Here is a 9,402-nt window from a genome sequence, read left to right as displayed (position 1 = left end):
TTTGTAACACACACAAGTTGGAAACTGTTACAATTTAAAGTAAGGTAGAGTACTTTCAGCAGTGAGTCCCATAATAGGGGGTCAGGTTAACAGGTTAAATCATCACACCCAGAATCTTGCCCGGTTTCAAAGCCCCCATTCTCACACCCAGTCTTTCCATAGTGGGTCCGTTATCTGTAGGCGGTGTCTAAAACCAGGCCACTATGCATGGGAATGTGAGGGGAAACGTGTCATTCCCCAGTGGCCTTTGCATACTCATACTGATCAGGCAGTTGGTTAAGGTAGACAGCCGCGATTTAACAATGCATCGGAAAAAAACTAATTCCTGCCATGCTGAAGCGTCACAGCTCAGTTGGGGAAAAGAGTGGCTCAGAGAGTAAGAAATTAAATTATATTCCAAATTTAATGTCCCCTTGTCCTCATCTAGATGTTTTAATTGGTGGTGTGTCTGGCCCCTGTTTAATCGATACGGGTTCAGTGGTATCAACCATTATGGAAAGTTGTTTCATTCAGCATTTTGAGCCATGGGGTCAAGAGCAATTGAGGTCATGTTCATGGTTGCAGCTGAGGGCTGCCAATGGGCTCTCCATCCCATATATTGGTTATATGGAGTTGGACGTCAAACTCTGTGGTGAGATAGTGACACGACGTGGGGTGCTGTTGTTCAGAAATCCTCCTGCTGGCTTGTGTTCTCAAGTCCCTGGTGTGTTGGGCATGAACGTACTTGGGTGATGCCACCAGGAGCTCTTTGGACAGCATGGCCCTGCTTTGTTTAATTCTCCCCCGGTTTCTGATGTGCCATTTGCCAAGATTTTCTCTGGTGTCACACCCTCTGGCATTGAAAGCATCTTAGTAATGACTGACGTTTTTAGTAAATATACCCTGGCTGTTCCAACAAGGGATCAACGAGCCCAGACAGTGGCCCAAGCTCTGGTGACAGGTGATTTTTTTTTTTATAAGTTTGGTGTTCCGCGCCATCTCCATTCTGACCAGGGTCAAAACTTTGGGTCCTTGTTAATCCATTAATTATGTGAGCTGTATGGTGTGGTGAAGTCTCGTACGACTCCATATCACCCGGCTGGCAACAGCCAGTGTGAACGTTTTAATCGCACCTTACATCTGTTCACACACTGTTGCTTGACCTGTTCATGCTTGACCTTATTGGTGTGTGTTTGTTGAGACCTGTGCACAGGGTGGTAAGAGTGATAAAGGAGCCTTGTGCTCATTATAATAGTGTACCTGCCGTTGTTAAGCCTCTGCCTCCTTTTTGTTTTCTTTTTGTCGTGAATGTTGTATGTTAACCTGGTCCCACAGTCTTCTAAATGTTTTTTTTTTTTTTTAAGATTGTTGCTCGATTATTAAAATACAGCTTTTGTATTTTTTTGTATCCGCGTCTCCGGCCCTCCTTTCTAAAACCAAGGTCATGTGTGTTCCTTGTAAGTGGTTAAATTCATTAATATTAATATTTCCCTGGTTAACAGGGTGGCATATGTTGAGGTAGTTTTCTCCTCTCAATGCCCTGCTATATTTGCATGAACTTTTGTGCGGCATTAAGCAAATATTTCCACATCGTAATGTAGAAATGTTAGGGCATGTTTGAACAAGGTGTTTTAGCCCAGTCTGGATCAGCCTTCTCTTTTAGATAGAATAAATCCTTTTTGTGGGAGAGCTTGGTTTGAGCTTTGTAACTCTATAGATCTTACACATGCACAAATGACGTGACGTGACATAAAGCCAAGTATGGTGACCCATACTCAGAATTTGTGCTCTGCATTTAACCCATCCAAAGTGCACACACACAGAAGTGAACACACACACACACTGTGAACACACACCCGGAGCAATGGGCAGCCATTTATGCTGCAGCGCCCGGGGAGCAGTTGGGGGTTCATTGCCTTGTTGAAGGGCACCTAAGTCAAGGTATTGCCAGCCCGAGACTCGAACCCACAACCTTAGGGTTAGGAGTCAAACTCTCTAACCACTAGGCCACGACTTCCCCACAATAGCTACATAACACACAAAATAAAAGGAAAAATAGAAATCCCATCATATGACACCATAAAATAAGTTTCCTAAAAGATTTGTTTGTTTTGACCAGCTTGTTCCTCCGAATCACAACCTGTAAGTATGATTTAATAATTGTTGCTTTAATGTTCTGTCGAGCATGCAAAATATGTAGTTTTGTGTGTTGAGTATTCAGTCAGTGCAGCTGTAAGTGAACTAACCCTTTAACTAGTAGCTTATTAGCATGCATATTACTATAATATTAGCCATTTATTGGTACTAAATAAGCACATATTAATGCCTATTTCTACATGACCTTATTCTACATCCCTAATCCTACCCAATACCTGAAAATTTGGAGTTTATCGAGGGCAAAATCATAGTTAATGTTGAATAAGAATTCCCTATTCTAAAGTGTTACCATATACATTAATATGGGCGGTTACACAGACTATTGTGTGAATAAATTAATACATACAATAACTAATTAAATGTCATGCAATATCAGAGTGGGCGTTAGATGGGTTGGTCAGTCTGATCCAGACACTGTATAAATGAAAGGACAGTAAGGAAAGCAGAACAAACTCCCAAAAGGAGGAGACTCACACATGGCCTATAAGACTGAGGATCATGAAATTCAATACTGCTTTCCTGCTATCAACTCATCATGTGTCAAGGGAAAACGCTCCAGACATGAATCCAATATCATGTATATGTTTTCTATATTGGTGTCAGCATGGACTGTTTTTCTGAACCTGCTGGTGATCATCTCCATTTCTCACTTCAAGAAGCTTCACACTCCAACCAACCTGATCATTCTTTCTCTGGCTGTGGCAGACATGCTTGTTGGACTTGTGATGCCCATAGAGGCCTCGAGGTGGATTGAGATGTGCTGGTACTTTGGGCACATTTTCTGTGGATTGTTTTTGATAATAACATGGCTGCTCATTTCAGTATCTCTCATTAATTTAGTTTTAATTGCTGTTGATCGTTATGTTGCTGTTTGTCACCCCCTACTGTACCCACAGAAAATAACCACGACTAAAACATTAATAAGCATCTGTCTGAGCTGGGTTTTTTCCTCAACCTCTAGCACTGCCTTTGCAATTGGTAACTGTTATTTTGACATTTCACACAAAACAAACATATGTTATGGAGAGTGTTCTGCTTTGGTGGGTTTTGCTTGGAGAGTCACTGATCTGATCTTGTGTTTTATTTTTCCTTGTATCCTGGTCATATCTTTATATTTGAGGATTTTCTATGTTGTACATCAGCAAGTGAAAGTTATAAACACCCTGATGAAAGGTGGCAAATGTGTAAATGAAGGTTCAGTGAGAAGGAAATCTGAGAGCAAAGCTGCTCTGACATTAGGAATCATTGTCACAGTTTATCTGCTTTGTTGGATTCCTTACTATATCTGTTCAATATCAGCAGTTTCTTCAACAATCATAAATGTTTTGATGTGGGTCGTGTATATTAACTCAGGTCTGAATCCTATGATCTATGCTTTATTTTACCCCTGGTTTAAAAAGACAGTTAAACTAATTTTAACTCTGAAAATACTTCAGCCAGCATCCTCTCTGGTCAATATTTTTACAGAACATCAACTGTAATTAAACTGAAAAAGCCATCATTCTGAGAACAAATTCACAAAAATTGCAATTGTCATAAAGGCAAATAATCATAATGGTTATAATTTACACTCCATGCATTTTATTATTATAGTTTCTTTCGAGTATTATTGCTACTATGCATAACTTTTGCAGGTTTTGTCAGACTTTAACAATTAAGCAAACTTATTTTTACACTGTAGGTTTAAGTGACAAAATGTTCAGTTGTTTTGCATTAGCTTAGGAAATTTGAATCACAAATCTTCAAAATAATGTAATAAAAGATAAAGATGGATATTATGTACTTAATGCAAAAACATAATGACAGACACAATGGCTATGTTTACATGCATCCAAATATCAACTAAATCAGTTTGTAGTCGGATTGACGGCTCAATCGGACTGAAAAGCCTTCATGTAAACACCTTAATCAAGCCAATTGAGCTCAGTTGAATTGAAGGGGGTTTTTTATTCCTCTTCTAATACGATTAAGAGTGCATGTAAACACTCAATCGGATTGAACCCAGAAACTGAAAGGACTGTTATGACACAGAAAAAAACATTATGATGTATGACGCACAGAACGAGCGGCTCTTCCTTTTATAAATAAAGTGTTGTTTAAATGAGTGTCCTGTCATTTTAAAACTCTCCTTTCACACAGCAACTGTGAAGTTGATCAGGACAACCTTGTTTCAGATACTCATCCACAGGGCTTTTTTTTTGTGATTAATACGAGCATAAATATTAATTCTGCTGTTTAAAACAAATAAAGAAACCATGTGGGAGAGTGGTTATTATGTGCAAACATTGAGGAACTCTATATCATCTATATGTCATTTTCACTTTTCACTTTCACTATTTGTGCAAAATGCGCATGGATAAAAGAAAAATGATACAGATCTCAAGCCTGTGACATAACATGGACATCAACCCGATCACTTTATTTAGCATTTGTGTAAACACTACATTCAGATTAATCAATCAGTCCAATTGAACCAAAAATTTGCATGTAAACATAGCCAAAGAGGACAGTCATATATAATTATGTGTAAGTGTCAAATGTATTACCGTATCATGGTGGTTTATCACAAAGTGAATAATTAAAATGGCTCACAGCACACCTCAGATTAAAACATCTGAAACAAAGTAACTTCAGATTTATCCAAAAGGCATTTAGAGAGTGGAGTTACACACAACGGTAAATCCTAACAATAAAAATATTAAATATTTTATTGTAACTTTTCAAGTAAGTTGAAGTAATATTTATTGTTTCATGTAAACTGATGTGAAAAAATACTGTAACTGCTAAACATCACCTCATGTAGGCCAATTAGTTTTATGATCCAGACAAAGGCTAAAATTATGCAAACAGTTTTGAAAGCTCATACACTTTTCCTTTTATTTCTTATTACATTTTTGTACACCACCTTTGGAATATTTTAGTGGATTGATTAAAGGGGTCATATGACTATATATATGCTAAAAAGAATATCACTTTGTGTAATTGGTGTAATGAAATGTGTTTATGCCATTTAAGGTAAAATAAAAAAAAACATTATTTTCCACATAATGTACATCATTGTTGATCCTTTCACATTTTACAAAGCACTTCTTTCTGAAAAGCTAAAGTAGGTGTGCGTTGATTGGCCATCTATCCAGTGCATTGGAATTGGCCGAATACCTTAAGCATAGCCATACAGTATGGCGGTATTCAGTAATGCGAAAATGCCAATATATTATTATCGTGGGCACTTCTAAATATCGTGAATAATTATATATGAAATATTATTCCGGATTTGGAATGCATTTTAAGAATATTATTCGCATCAACTGGTCAAAATGCACAACATCGCTATATGCTGCTTGAAAGAGTGTGCACTCTGATGTAAACAAGCATGCATGAGAAGCACATGGACGAGAGGCGGGCTGAATGAAAGCACATTGACAGTCTGACAGATGATGACGCTAAACTACAGAAAATGCAGCCCTTACCCTAGAAACCCCATGAATAAAGCAACTGCACTACTTTCTAAAACATACTTTATTTAAATAATTTTAAATAGCCATTCAGATTTTTGTATTCGCTATGATGTTCATCACAGTGTCAAACACTTAAGTATTTAGACTTACTATGCTATTTATTTTCAAACTTTTTTTTTTCATTTTAATCTGGACTACAACATCCCTTAGATATTGTTTGAAAGTGTTTTGATTATTTATTGTTAATTCACACTTTACATTAGGGCTTCATTAGTTAACATTAGTTAATTAATTAGTTAAAATAAACTGCCAGTGAAAATTACTTCTGAACATTCATTAATCTTAGGTATTCCAATATTTTATAACACGTTGTTAAAATCTAAAGTTACAACTGTATTGTTTAATTACCTAACATGAACTAAGAATAACAAAGATTAATGACTTCTGTAGCAAATGAGCTATTGCTCATTGTGAATGTTAATGGTTAACTAATGAGGTCTAATTGTAAAATGATACCTATGGGTCTTAATAGTTCTTTCACAGTTTAATCTGTGTAAAACTATTTACTTTACATGTATTTCTATATCGCTTTATTGTATTTAAATGTTCAGTTATTTTAGTTATAAGAAAAAAAATATTTAACCTGTTATACTGTATTATGACCACTTTTTTAAAAACTAAATTTAAATACCGTGATAATACCATATACTGTATAAAAGCATGAGCATTTGATTAGAACAGGAAAATTTGATACCAGCATATCTTTACTCAAGCGTGTAATGGAAATATTATGCCCCTCACCATATTGTGATGCTGCCCATGTGCCGGCGTGATGAACCAATAAAAATAAAATTCAATTTGTTGCATCCAGTGGGGACATAATTACCGTTTATAATGAGTTGTATCGTCTATTTATGGGATGTGTTGCATATCACACTGCATAAACATAAAATCATGTTGTGATCAGAAAAACGACAAACATCAAGCGACACTCTACATGTTTCAATTGTCAGTGGCAAATTATTTTAATAAGAAAATTTACTTACAGGCTGTGAGTCAAAAGTGCCAGACTGTCCTTGCAAAGTTGGAACTGTCCCACTTTATAGAAACAGCCTTGTGTGTAGACACTATTGTAGGCTAACTTCCCAGTTTCAAGAAACTATCCTCCGTAAAATGCACTGCACACATCTGAATATTTGGGTTGAACTGTTCTGGAACAGTGTTGTAAATGCAACTTAACCAGTGATTTCTAGTTCTGTCCTCTTTTGGAAGGACAAACAAAACAGTTTCGCTTTCCCAACGAAACGCACAGTATCTCCACGACAAGGCGGCGGCAGCAACAATACTACAGCAAGAATAAGAGTTACGCCTTCTTTCTTTGTGTGAACATTTGGACAGTGTTATGCAAACCTTTCCACACAGTGACGTAGACATTGAGGCAATGAGGCATTTTAGGAAGGTGTGGACAAGTCTTAACGGGGTCATATGATATTGCTAAAAATAACATTATTTTGTGTATTTGGTGTAACGAAAGAGTGTTTATGCATTTTAAGGTAAAAAAAAAAAACATAATTTTCCAAATACTGTACATTATTGTTACTCCTCTATGCCCTGCCTTTCTGAAACGAGTCTTTTTTTTTTTTACAAAGCTCATTAATATAAAAAAGTGAGGTGTGCTCTGATTGGCCAGCTATCCAGTGCATTTTGATTGACCAAATGGCAAAACCTTGTGACAGGAATGTTATGCCCCTTGCCATACTATGATGAGTGTCCCAGTCAGAACACCGGTGCTGCAAGACAAAAACAATAAAACCCATTACAAATAAGCCATTTTGTTTTTTGCAGGACATTTTTTTTTCACAAGGATACGTTTTCATTACTTTATTCAATTTCTATACCTAACAACTAATGTTAGACCTACCTAACGAAACTGAAAATCACAGTTTATTTTATTTGTGTTACGGATCACTCAGGAAGCTGAGGAGTAACAGATGAAGATGTTTATTTAAAGACACAAGCAGAGGAGCAGGTAGTGAGGAGTGAATGGGAGTTTGGATCCGTGCAGGGAAGGCTGTGACTTCTTGGGAGGGATCGGTGAACCACACACACGCACTTTGGGAAACTGGGTCCTTCGGAGATAATCCTTGGAGAGAGAGTAGAAGAGGAGTTAGTCCTAATAGTAAGCATACAGGCGGCGTAACACAATAACATGTGTTATTGTCAGAGGGTGGAAGGTCCGTAATGAAGTCCACCCCTAGGTGTGACCACGGGCGATTAGGAACGGGCAGAGGAAGGAGTTTGCCAGATGGTAGGTGGCGAGGACTCTTGGACATGGCGCAGCTGGTACATCCACTCACGTACCTTCTGACATCCGAGGCCATGTTGGGCCACCAGAAGCGTTCCCGTAGCAACGAGAGGGTTTCATTGACCCCCGGGTGACCAGTGCCAAGTGATGTATGCGTGGAGTGGATAAGTGGAGTGCGCCGTGTCCTGGGGATGTACAAGTGTCCTGGTGGGCAACCCGGCGCGGTGTCATTAGGAGGTTCGGTAGGAGGAAGGGTCTGAACTGACCAGGTGATAGGAGCGACTATGATATCGTCCTGGAGGATGGGTTCTGGATTTTCTGATTTTTCCTCGGGAGCGTAACATCTGGACAGAGCATCGGCCTTCACGTTCTTTACCCCTGGGCGGTAAGAGATGGAAAATTGGAAGCGGGTGAAGAATAACGCCCAGCGGGCCTGTCCGGGGTTGAGTCTCTTGGCTGTTCTAAGGTATTCCAGGTTCTTGTGGTCAGTGAGAACTTGAAACGGGTGTTTGGCTCCCTCTAGCTAATGTCTCCATTCCTCCAGGGCAAGTTTGATGGCTAGCAATTCCTGATTCCCGATGTCATAGTTAACCTCGGCCGGGTTGAGTTTCCTGGAGAAGAATTGCCATTGCGGTCGATGGTGTACCCAAGGAACTGCACTGAGGGCTGATGGAAGGAACACTTCTCGGCTTTAAGATAGAGCTGGTAGTCCCTCAGGCATTGCAGGACCTCCGCAACGTGGCGCTGATATTCTGCCAGGCTCCGGGAGTAAATCAGGATATCGTCTATGTAAACTAGGACGGACTTGTGGAGGAAATCCCGGAGCACCTCATGAATGAAATCCTGGAATACAGATGGGGCGTTAACAAGCCCATACGGCATGACGCAGTACTCAGTGGCCAGTAGGGGAGATGAAGGCGGTCTTCCACTCGTCCACCTCACGTATCCGGATGAGGTTATACGCGCTGCGGAGGTCCAACTTGGTGAACACAGTGGCACCACGGAGATGTTCCAGGGCCACTGGGACGAGGGGAAGTGGGTACCGGAATTTTAGAGTTATTTTGTTTAGTGCTCTGTAATCGATGCATGGTCGCAAACCTCCATCCTTTTTTGCCACGAAGAAGAAGCTGGAAGCAGCAGGGGAGGTAGATGGGCGAATGTATCCTTGTGCCAGCGCCTCCTTGATGTAATCCTCCATGGCCTTCTCCTCGGGAATGGATAGTGGGTATATCCGTCCCTTTGGCACTGGTTCACCCGGCAGCAGATCAATAGCACACTCCCACGGCCGGTGTGGAGGCAGCTTGGAGGCCCGCTTAGGGCAGAAGACATCGCTGAAGGGGGCGTAGCACTGAGGAATGGTGATGGATTGGTTCTCGAAGGGCTCTCGATAGAGGTGGAGTAGAATGGTAGTGGTTCGGGGGGGATGTTCAACTGGAATAGGGCAACCGGAGATGCATGATTGAAAACAAGCCTCGCCCCACTTCAGGATCTCTCCTGTCTTCC

At 39.9% G+C, this 9,402-nt stretch overlaps 1 pseudogene; it reads left to right on the top strand.

The window, feature by feature from the left end:
* Positions 1–2,558: 2,558 nt before the first annotated feature.
* Positions 2,559–3,617, top strand: LOC132132583 (trace amine-associated receptor 13c-like; annotated as a pseudogene).
* The last annotated feature ends 5,785 nt before the right edge of the window (positions 3,618–9,402 follow it).

The sequence above is a fragment of the Carassius carassius genome, chromosome 49 (genome assembly GCF_963082965.1).
Source record: "Carassius carassius chromosome 49, fCarCar2.1, whole genome shotgun sequence".
NCBI classification, from domain to species: Eukaryota; Metazoa; Chordata; class Actinopteri; order Cypriniformes; family Cyprinidae; genus Carassius; species Carassius carassius.
The sequence above is the reverse complement of the archived record's forward strand: the minus strand, read 5'-3'. Positions and strand labels throughout refer to the sequence as shown.